This window comes from Aphelocoma coerulescens, chromosome 4 (genome assembly GCF_041296385.1).
Source record: "Aphelocoma coerulescens isolate FSJ_1873_10779 chromosome 4, UR_Acoe_1.0, whole genome shotgun sequence".
Lineage (NCBI taxonomy): Eukaryota > Metazoa > Chordata > Aves > Passeriformes > Corvidae > Aphelocoma > Aphelocoma coerulescens.
The window spans coordinates 29,385,163-29,392,838 of NC_091017.1; the positions used below are offsets into that span (position 1 = coordinate 29,385,163).

Consider the following 7,676-nt stretch of genomic DNA (forward strand, 5'->3'; position numbering starts at 1 on the left):
CTCTGTGAAGGATGAAGTGCCTGATACATTCCTGACCTACCAGAAGAATTACAAACATCTATGGGAAAGATGTGTAAAAGCAAATTATTCAGTCAAATGATGGACTTTACAGATCCATAAATGCCATTAAACTCAGTAAAATGACAACCTCAAGCAGCTACCCTTCAGAATACTACATGTGCTGCTTTGGATTCAAGTCAGTGACATAGAATTAGACCAAGAGTGAAAACTTTTGGAAGCACATTACTTGGGTAGATTGCTAAAACCAGGTTCTACTTGTGTTATTTTCCTTATGATGTGGCTACTCCTCTGACATACAGATAAGCGGAACAAAAATTAATAAATCAAGCTACTGAAAAATATAAATGTAAGAAACACAAGTGTAAGGTGCCCAAGAAGACAAGCTGAAGAGAATGCATTCATATTAATGTCCAAAGAGGGTACAAGACCATGTTCTATTTTACCTGAGCTATTCAATTACAATTTGGACTACCCTAAAACCATAAGGAGGCAAGACAATAGGTTTAGTTACAAGCTATACTGCTAATACTTCAGATCTATGCACCATTTTATTAATCTACCATAAATACTGAAATATCAGTAAAGTCTCCATTTTCTGCTCTTTCCTAGAGCTCATCCAATCAGGCTTGTGATGTCCTGTGACTTCTGCTTCTTGTGCCATGTCTTGTTTCTACTCCCCCACCCCAACAACTTGTTTCCTTATTTCTCCCACCATTGTTCCTCATTAATGGAGACTAAGCAGGTCTGTTTCCAAGGAAATGTTACTGGGACAGGCCTGGAACTGACCAAAATGGGGCCATTTATTTCAGAACATAAATCTGAACAAATCATAAAGTTTAGCTTTACGAGATTTTTTTCCAATACATTAGACCAGATGTGGTCCTAAGCAGCAGAAGCCAAATATCAGCTCTAGCACCTAGGAATATATGCAGGATTTTGATTTTCAGATCCATCTCTAATAAATTCTTTTTCTGCACACACTTCCCTCAAAATAGCATCAAACCCAGAAAGGACCTCCAAAACCAAAGTAAAACCCCAAAACATGCACAAGAGAAGCAATCCCCAGTTCAGTTGCTGAACAATTATTCTTGCAATAACCAAAGAGAGGAACACAGATTTGAAAACAATAATATTCAGGTCTCAAGAAATAAGGAGGAAGAAAATATCAGTAAGTGTGTTAGACTCATTCTCTTGAGGGAAGCATCCACATTCTTGGCTTTTTATTACTCATATCCTCTGATGTGTACACATCCAAGCAGATTTTGTTCTGAAGATAGTATGCCATTTACTAATGGAAAAACAGAGACGTTTTAGCAAGTGAGGTGCCACTACTTCCTGAATATTCCTGAGGTGTCTTCTTTGCAGATTCAATGTTCTTTGAAAAAAAGGAAATAGAGTAAAAACAACAGCTGCAAAGACAATGAAAACTTTTGGAGTTGAGCCTTTGCATTGTGTTTATTTTGCTAAAAAATTTTGATGAATCATTACTAATTTTAATTTTTTTTCAGTGTGACTGCCAGTTAGGTAGATTGAACAACAAAACAGACCTATAGCCATTTATCAGGGACCAGGCACCTTAAGATACAGCTAAGGTGTATCCCTTGTGTAAGCTGTTTGTTATTAGAATAATGAAAGCATTTGAGGACTAAAGGTGATGCTAAGAGAATGTTTCCAAAAAAACTGGAATGTTGCCATTTCCACACACTTGGGGTGGTATTCAAACAAACTGGAACATCAGTTAATCCAACAAAACATGGATAAGCCAAAGGAATTAAATAAATTATTAGAGGTGGTTGTGGATCTTCAATAATTTAGGTTATTTGATGCAGGGACTCTTAGAACAAGAAAATTATGTACAGATTGCTTTTTTCACTGAAAAGGATGTAAATCTAATGACCTTCTATACTGCAGATTAAAATGGTCTCTTGAAAAATAGAAATGTAATCTTCTTGTTTCATAAAATGATGTAATACTTTTTTTTAACAAAGGATAAGTGATTTTAATCAAGCTGTAGAAGACAATAATCTGGTAAGAGTTTATTAGAATATGCTGTGTGTTAGTTATTAGAGCATGGTAAATGCAGGAGTCCCAGGCTGGATGCTTTGCATTCCATAAGTGGACTAAATTTTGTAAAGAATTATTTCTTACCCTAAGCAGGTTGTTTCAAACAACTATGCCTTACAACAGGCAGAAAAATGGGTGTCTCAGTCCCTAATCACACTTGTGTGCTCTGCAGAACACAAGATAGCTGGGAAATCTTTTCTTGGTAATACTTTCCATTCAACCTGCCACTGCTAATTGAAGGACACGCTATTTCATTATGTCTCTTCCTGGCAGCCTGCACAGCAATTGCACACAGTAGCTAGAGACAAGTGGAACAAAAGTGCTGCAATTGTGAATAGGAAAGATGAACAATTGGGAAATTAATCTCATCTTCTCATGGTAACAAACAACCGAAGCATTTATGAAAAAGAAGCAATTTTATACCAGTTCCATTTCTTTGCACACTGAATAATGTCAACCTATTATGAAAGGTTTTGTGCTATTCAAAGAGTAAATGAGCTCCAGCTCCTTCCTGGAGTTCATTATTATATAAACTTGACTTTTATGGGGGTCCAATGGAAAATAAAAGGATTTTTGAGGAAGAGATGCCAAATTCAGCTGGAGATTAGTGTGCTTTATTCCCCTGCTCCTATTGTACATGACATTGAAGAAGAAACTCCTAGATCAATCCCAAAATGCGGTTTGTTAGTGAGGTTGGACTGCTTACAGCATGTAGCATGCGAGTCATGACAGAGAGGAAAAAGAAAAACACAGCCCACAGAATGTGGACACAGAAACTGTTTTTTCCTTACTATAAAAGTCAATCCCTTTATTTCCATGACAGCTGCTATTTTTCCTTTTGTTTTCCTGAACCAAATCGTCAGAAAGATCATAATACTGATGTTTAACTGCAGGAAACTTCTATTTTTTTTTTTTATGGAAAAAGGGTCCTTGTTAAAATGCAGGAACAATTTCTCACTTCAGCATCGAGAAAATTAATACATGTGAGGTGCAGAGTTCTTCAGAAAAGCCAGGTCTGACAGTCAAAACAAAAGTCCTTTGTAGAGACTACATCAGAGTGTTATTAATAGTCTATACCAGGAGTTATGGTCACCTTTACCAATAACATTAAAGGAGATATTAAAGGAGTGCTCCTAAATCAAGCACTGGGGTTAATGTTCTGAAAATTAACACAGTGAATTAACTGTGGCATAAATTAGGCAGTTTTAACCACTGAACATGTACAATTAGTGAACTCTCATGAATTAGGTGTGCAAAGTTGTTACACATATAAATAACTGCATATTCACTGTGAGAATGATGGCAAGCAACACTGAACAACTGGACCAATCAGACCAATCTGGAACTCCTAAAAATCTACAAATTAAGTGATAATTCAGCTGTTATTGTTATTTATTTCTAAACATAAAATTTCAGAGCAAGGCTGGAACTCAGGTCAACATATCCCCAGTCACACAAGATTTCTTCCAAACATATTTTTTAAAAGTGTTATTTAAATAAAGAAAAATCTCAATTACAGGATTTAATCAGGAGGAACTATTCCACAGTATATATCTCATCACTAGGACTTTTTTTTCCCCTACAACAAGGATTCTTTTTTTCCAAAAAAATATTTTGGCTAGAATTTTTCAGTTCCACTTTTCCCAGTTAATGGCTCCCTTTTATCCAAGTCTGACTTCTTCATCCTCCCTGGAATTTCCATGTAACAAATCCAAATCTGGTTCCAGATGCTTCATGTGGGAAAGTGCGTGCAGGAAACAGGTGGATTCATAGTCCTAATGTGCAGCAACATGGATAAAGGTTCTGAAACTAACATGAACTTCGTGCAAACGAGAAAACTGAGGCATATTTACATAAAACTAAGGAATAGCCATTTTGATCTTTTTAACAAAGGAGAAAACTGAAGAGCAATGCCCTGCAGGTGCCATGTGTGTTCTCCTAACAGCTGTCCACTTAGAATCAGGTCCAGCTCACTTGAGAAAAACTGCTGTTTCAATCAGTTCCCAAAAAACCCACAACACATCCTTTCCATGATGGGAGGCACAAGAAACATTCCCATATGGCAGTTAATTTCCTTGAACACAGGGATTTCTGCTTCCTACATCTAAATTGATCGTCTCTTAGAAATGCTAAGATTACCACATAGAAAATTGCACTTTATGTACTTTTATGCAGTAATACATTTGCCAGAATGATATAGGACTGTTTTGCAAGAGGGCAGAATTTAACTCCAGGGTAAAGGGTCACCATACACTGTTAGCCTAAGACAGAGCCAGTACCTGCAGAACATGACATTTCAGCATGAAGCACAGTGCATGATGATTCTTATTCCTTTTCCCAACCTGAAACCTACATTAAAAGGAATATCCAGAGATAAGAGGACTGTTCTTAGCAATATACAGTATGTTTCAAAGCAAGTTATTTCAGAAACTTTCCATCTAATATGTCCCTCTCTCAGACCATCAACTCAGATGTTCAGCACTATGTCAAACATTATTTATGCTGAAGCAGAAGTCCATAAAAATAAGACAACTTGAAGTACTTTATAAATAATTTTTGAATGAAAAAATCCTGAATTCAATCTATTGATACACTAATACAATACAAATGCAGTCTCAAAGAGATTAAATGTCATTTATGTCTCACCTGGAAAAAATTTTAAAAATTGTTACAGTCTATTAATTTAGTACTTCAGCCAATTAAAGTAGGAACCACCGTACAAAACAAGGAGGAGGAATAGTTTCAGTAGATACAGGATATGATCTGCAGTCCCATGAAGCAGTAAAAAACTTTCTGCATTCTCAAAATTAGGACCACCAACAGGAGAAACACATGGGATGCAAGTTAGGAACTTACAGAACAACTAATATATTAATACATTCTCATACAGGAACTAATCAGTTATACAAATAAAAGAGGTAACATTTTTGAAGATCAGACCATAGAAAATACACTTATTTTCCAAGAATGACAAAAACTATTTAGAAGACAATACACTGATAAATACACAACCATGGGGATGCTCTGACTTACGACACCAGGCTGCTGTTTTTAAGAGATAAGAGGCAGTCCTGTAGATCCTTCACAATACTTGAATGCAACTACTGGCAGGAGCAAAGGGATTCAGAACATGACCCAGCACTGAAGAATAGCCTTGTAAATCTAAAGAATGCTTTTATCACCCTTTCCCATGTCAGCATGGTGTGCAGGACTGTAGTGTTATGCATAGATTTAAAACCCTTTTTAGTGTCACAGAGAGGTCCTTCTCACTGGCTCTGAGGTATTTTAGAAATTCTGTCTTGAAAGGCTGTACAGAAAACAACCTTGATATCAGCTTGTACCTCCCTTTCTACTGTTGGAGTAATTCACAAAACAGTATAACAGCATCAAAAAACCTAAAGACCACCCCAATTTTATAACCCTGCAACTTCCCTCTTCTCCTCAAGACCCCCTCAATGTTTGATGGCATATACAATTACAAGATCAGACAAGACCCATGAAGGATTCATAAAATGAACGTAACATGTCTTACGTACCAGTATGAAAGCACTCAGTAAAAGCAGATGTATCAACAATATAAATGCAGCTGTTTGAAAAAATAAGACAGATTTTTCTCATTCCTGACCTGTAAGCTTTACCTGCCAGAAGACTTTGTAAAGCACCAAAGGAACTAAAGGACACTGCTGACCATTGTGGCAAGAAAGAAAGGACAGATAGAACCCAACAAGTCATGAGCATGAACAAAACTGTAAGTGGGAAAACTAGAAAATCAGTAGGCTTTTCTCAAAACTAAGATAAAAGTGTGACTAGCACAGCATCACAGATACACATTAAATACCACTTAACACAACTTTTCTTCATTAATAAGATCCAGGCCAATCTCAGCAAAAGTTTTTTTTGTTAATGCAACTTTGATTCAAAGCAATTGGAAAAAACACTGTGGTTTCTAGAGCTATTTAGTCTAACCAAATGTGGGCAGATCCTGCTGATAATAGAATGATTTAACTGAAATGAATTTCTATAATCAAAAATAAACTAGGCTAGAGAGCTCCAGACCAGTGTGAACAAAAGAAAACTTTAAAAACATCAATTATTTGTTGCAGCATAGTTAAATATTAATGCATCTTCTTTATACTCCTTCCAATCAATCACTTTAAAAATGTCAAAAATGGGGTGAGAAAGGAAATAAAGTGTAATGTCTGGCTAACTTCCCCTCTGTGTCATATCCAAACACTGAAAAGTCCCAAATAATTTACACAGATGTAAGAGGACAAAACCTGGACCACAGAAATACATAGCAAAATCCAGGTTCAGGCCTGACTTCAGCCCCTCTTTGTGCTGTCCTGCTGAGCAAGCCTTAAGGACAGCTGCTTAATTCCATTCAATGGCACAAAGAGAAACAGCCACCTTTCCACCACCCCACGGGAATCCCAGGGGAAGTAAACTAAGGCAATAGTAGAAACCAACAGACCTCTCCTGGCACACGGTGAAACCTCTCCTCACAGCTCAACCTTCCACAGCACACTGCCCTGCCCTGCTGCAGCTCAAAGTTCTGAAAGAAGATGGGAACTCCTCTCCCCAGCTGAAACCTATCCGGCCTCACCTGCAAAGACACCTGGTTGCTGTCTTGTAAACATTTTAGACATTTTTTCTGTGCTCAGACTAGGATATTTTGCCCTTTCCCCCCTCATCTTCCCAACCAAAGCCTAGATGTCCCTGGAGTTCCCAAGAGAGGGAGAAGATTGAGCAGAAGGGTTTAAGGATGTCAGTGCAGGGTGGTACTCTCTCCAGTATTATCTGCTGGGAGGTATCACACCACTGCTACACTTCAGAAACCCTGACAGCTTCTCAGACATGTTTGTAATCTGGTCAGCCTACTTCAGCTTGCTGGTTACATCACATTTGCAGGAGACAGCATCTTCAAAGCATTCCTTACCCTGTGAGCTATTTGGCAAAATGAGAATGATGACAACTCTTCTTCCTCTGGCTAGTCTGAGAAACTTCTGTTTCCTTTGCTCTTTAGATGTTCTGACCAAAATAATAATGAAAAAAGTATATTTGAATCTCTCCAATGCTCTTTTCTTTCACCTGCAGTACCTGGGTAAAATCTAAAGTCTATGAAGGCATTTCAAGGCATTTTCAAATATATGTTTTGTCAAATATAACATCTTCTAAATACAAGTATTGCACAGATTAGCCTGTACTTTCCCAATTTTCATGTTTGAGACTGTGTGTTCCAGCAGTGTTCCCAGTAACAGCCAGTGCCCCTGAAATCCTTCCACATGTGGAGCAGCCAGCTTGTCCTTCCACAGTCAAGTCATAGGAAGGAAGGCAGCAGTGACATGAGCTTTTTACTAACCCAGCTTTCAGCAAATTCTCTGTATGTACTTCTGAGAGGCATGTGTAGATAGCAGGCACCTCAAGCCAATTCAGAGGCCATCCTTTGTCCTTAGCCAAGAAAAATGCTTCTGTTCCAGCCTTCCATTTGTCTTTGGCCACTGGGACAAGCTGCAATTTTTTTCCACAAAGCATTCAGAAGTCACCTGCAGCAAATAGTCAGGGATGCCCCTGGAATGGAGACTAAAGTACAA

General features: G+C 37.8%; 1 long non-coding RNA gene across 1 annotated transcript; it reads right to left on the minus strand.

Moving 5' to 3' along the window:
* Positions 1–3,724: 3,724 nt before the first annotated feature.
* Positions 3,725–6,601, minus strand: LOC138109000 (uncharacterized). The gene is made up of 4 exons (XR_011150195.1): positions 6,557–6,601; positions 5,622–5,671; positions 4,365–4,434; positions 3,725–3,860 (listed from the first exon to the last, which is right to left on the minus strand). It is a non-coding gene; the product is annotated as an uncharacterized lncRNA (long non-coding RNA).
* Between the last annotated feature and the right edge of the window lie 1,075 nt (positions 6,602–7,676).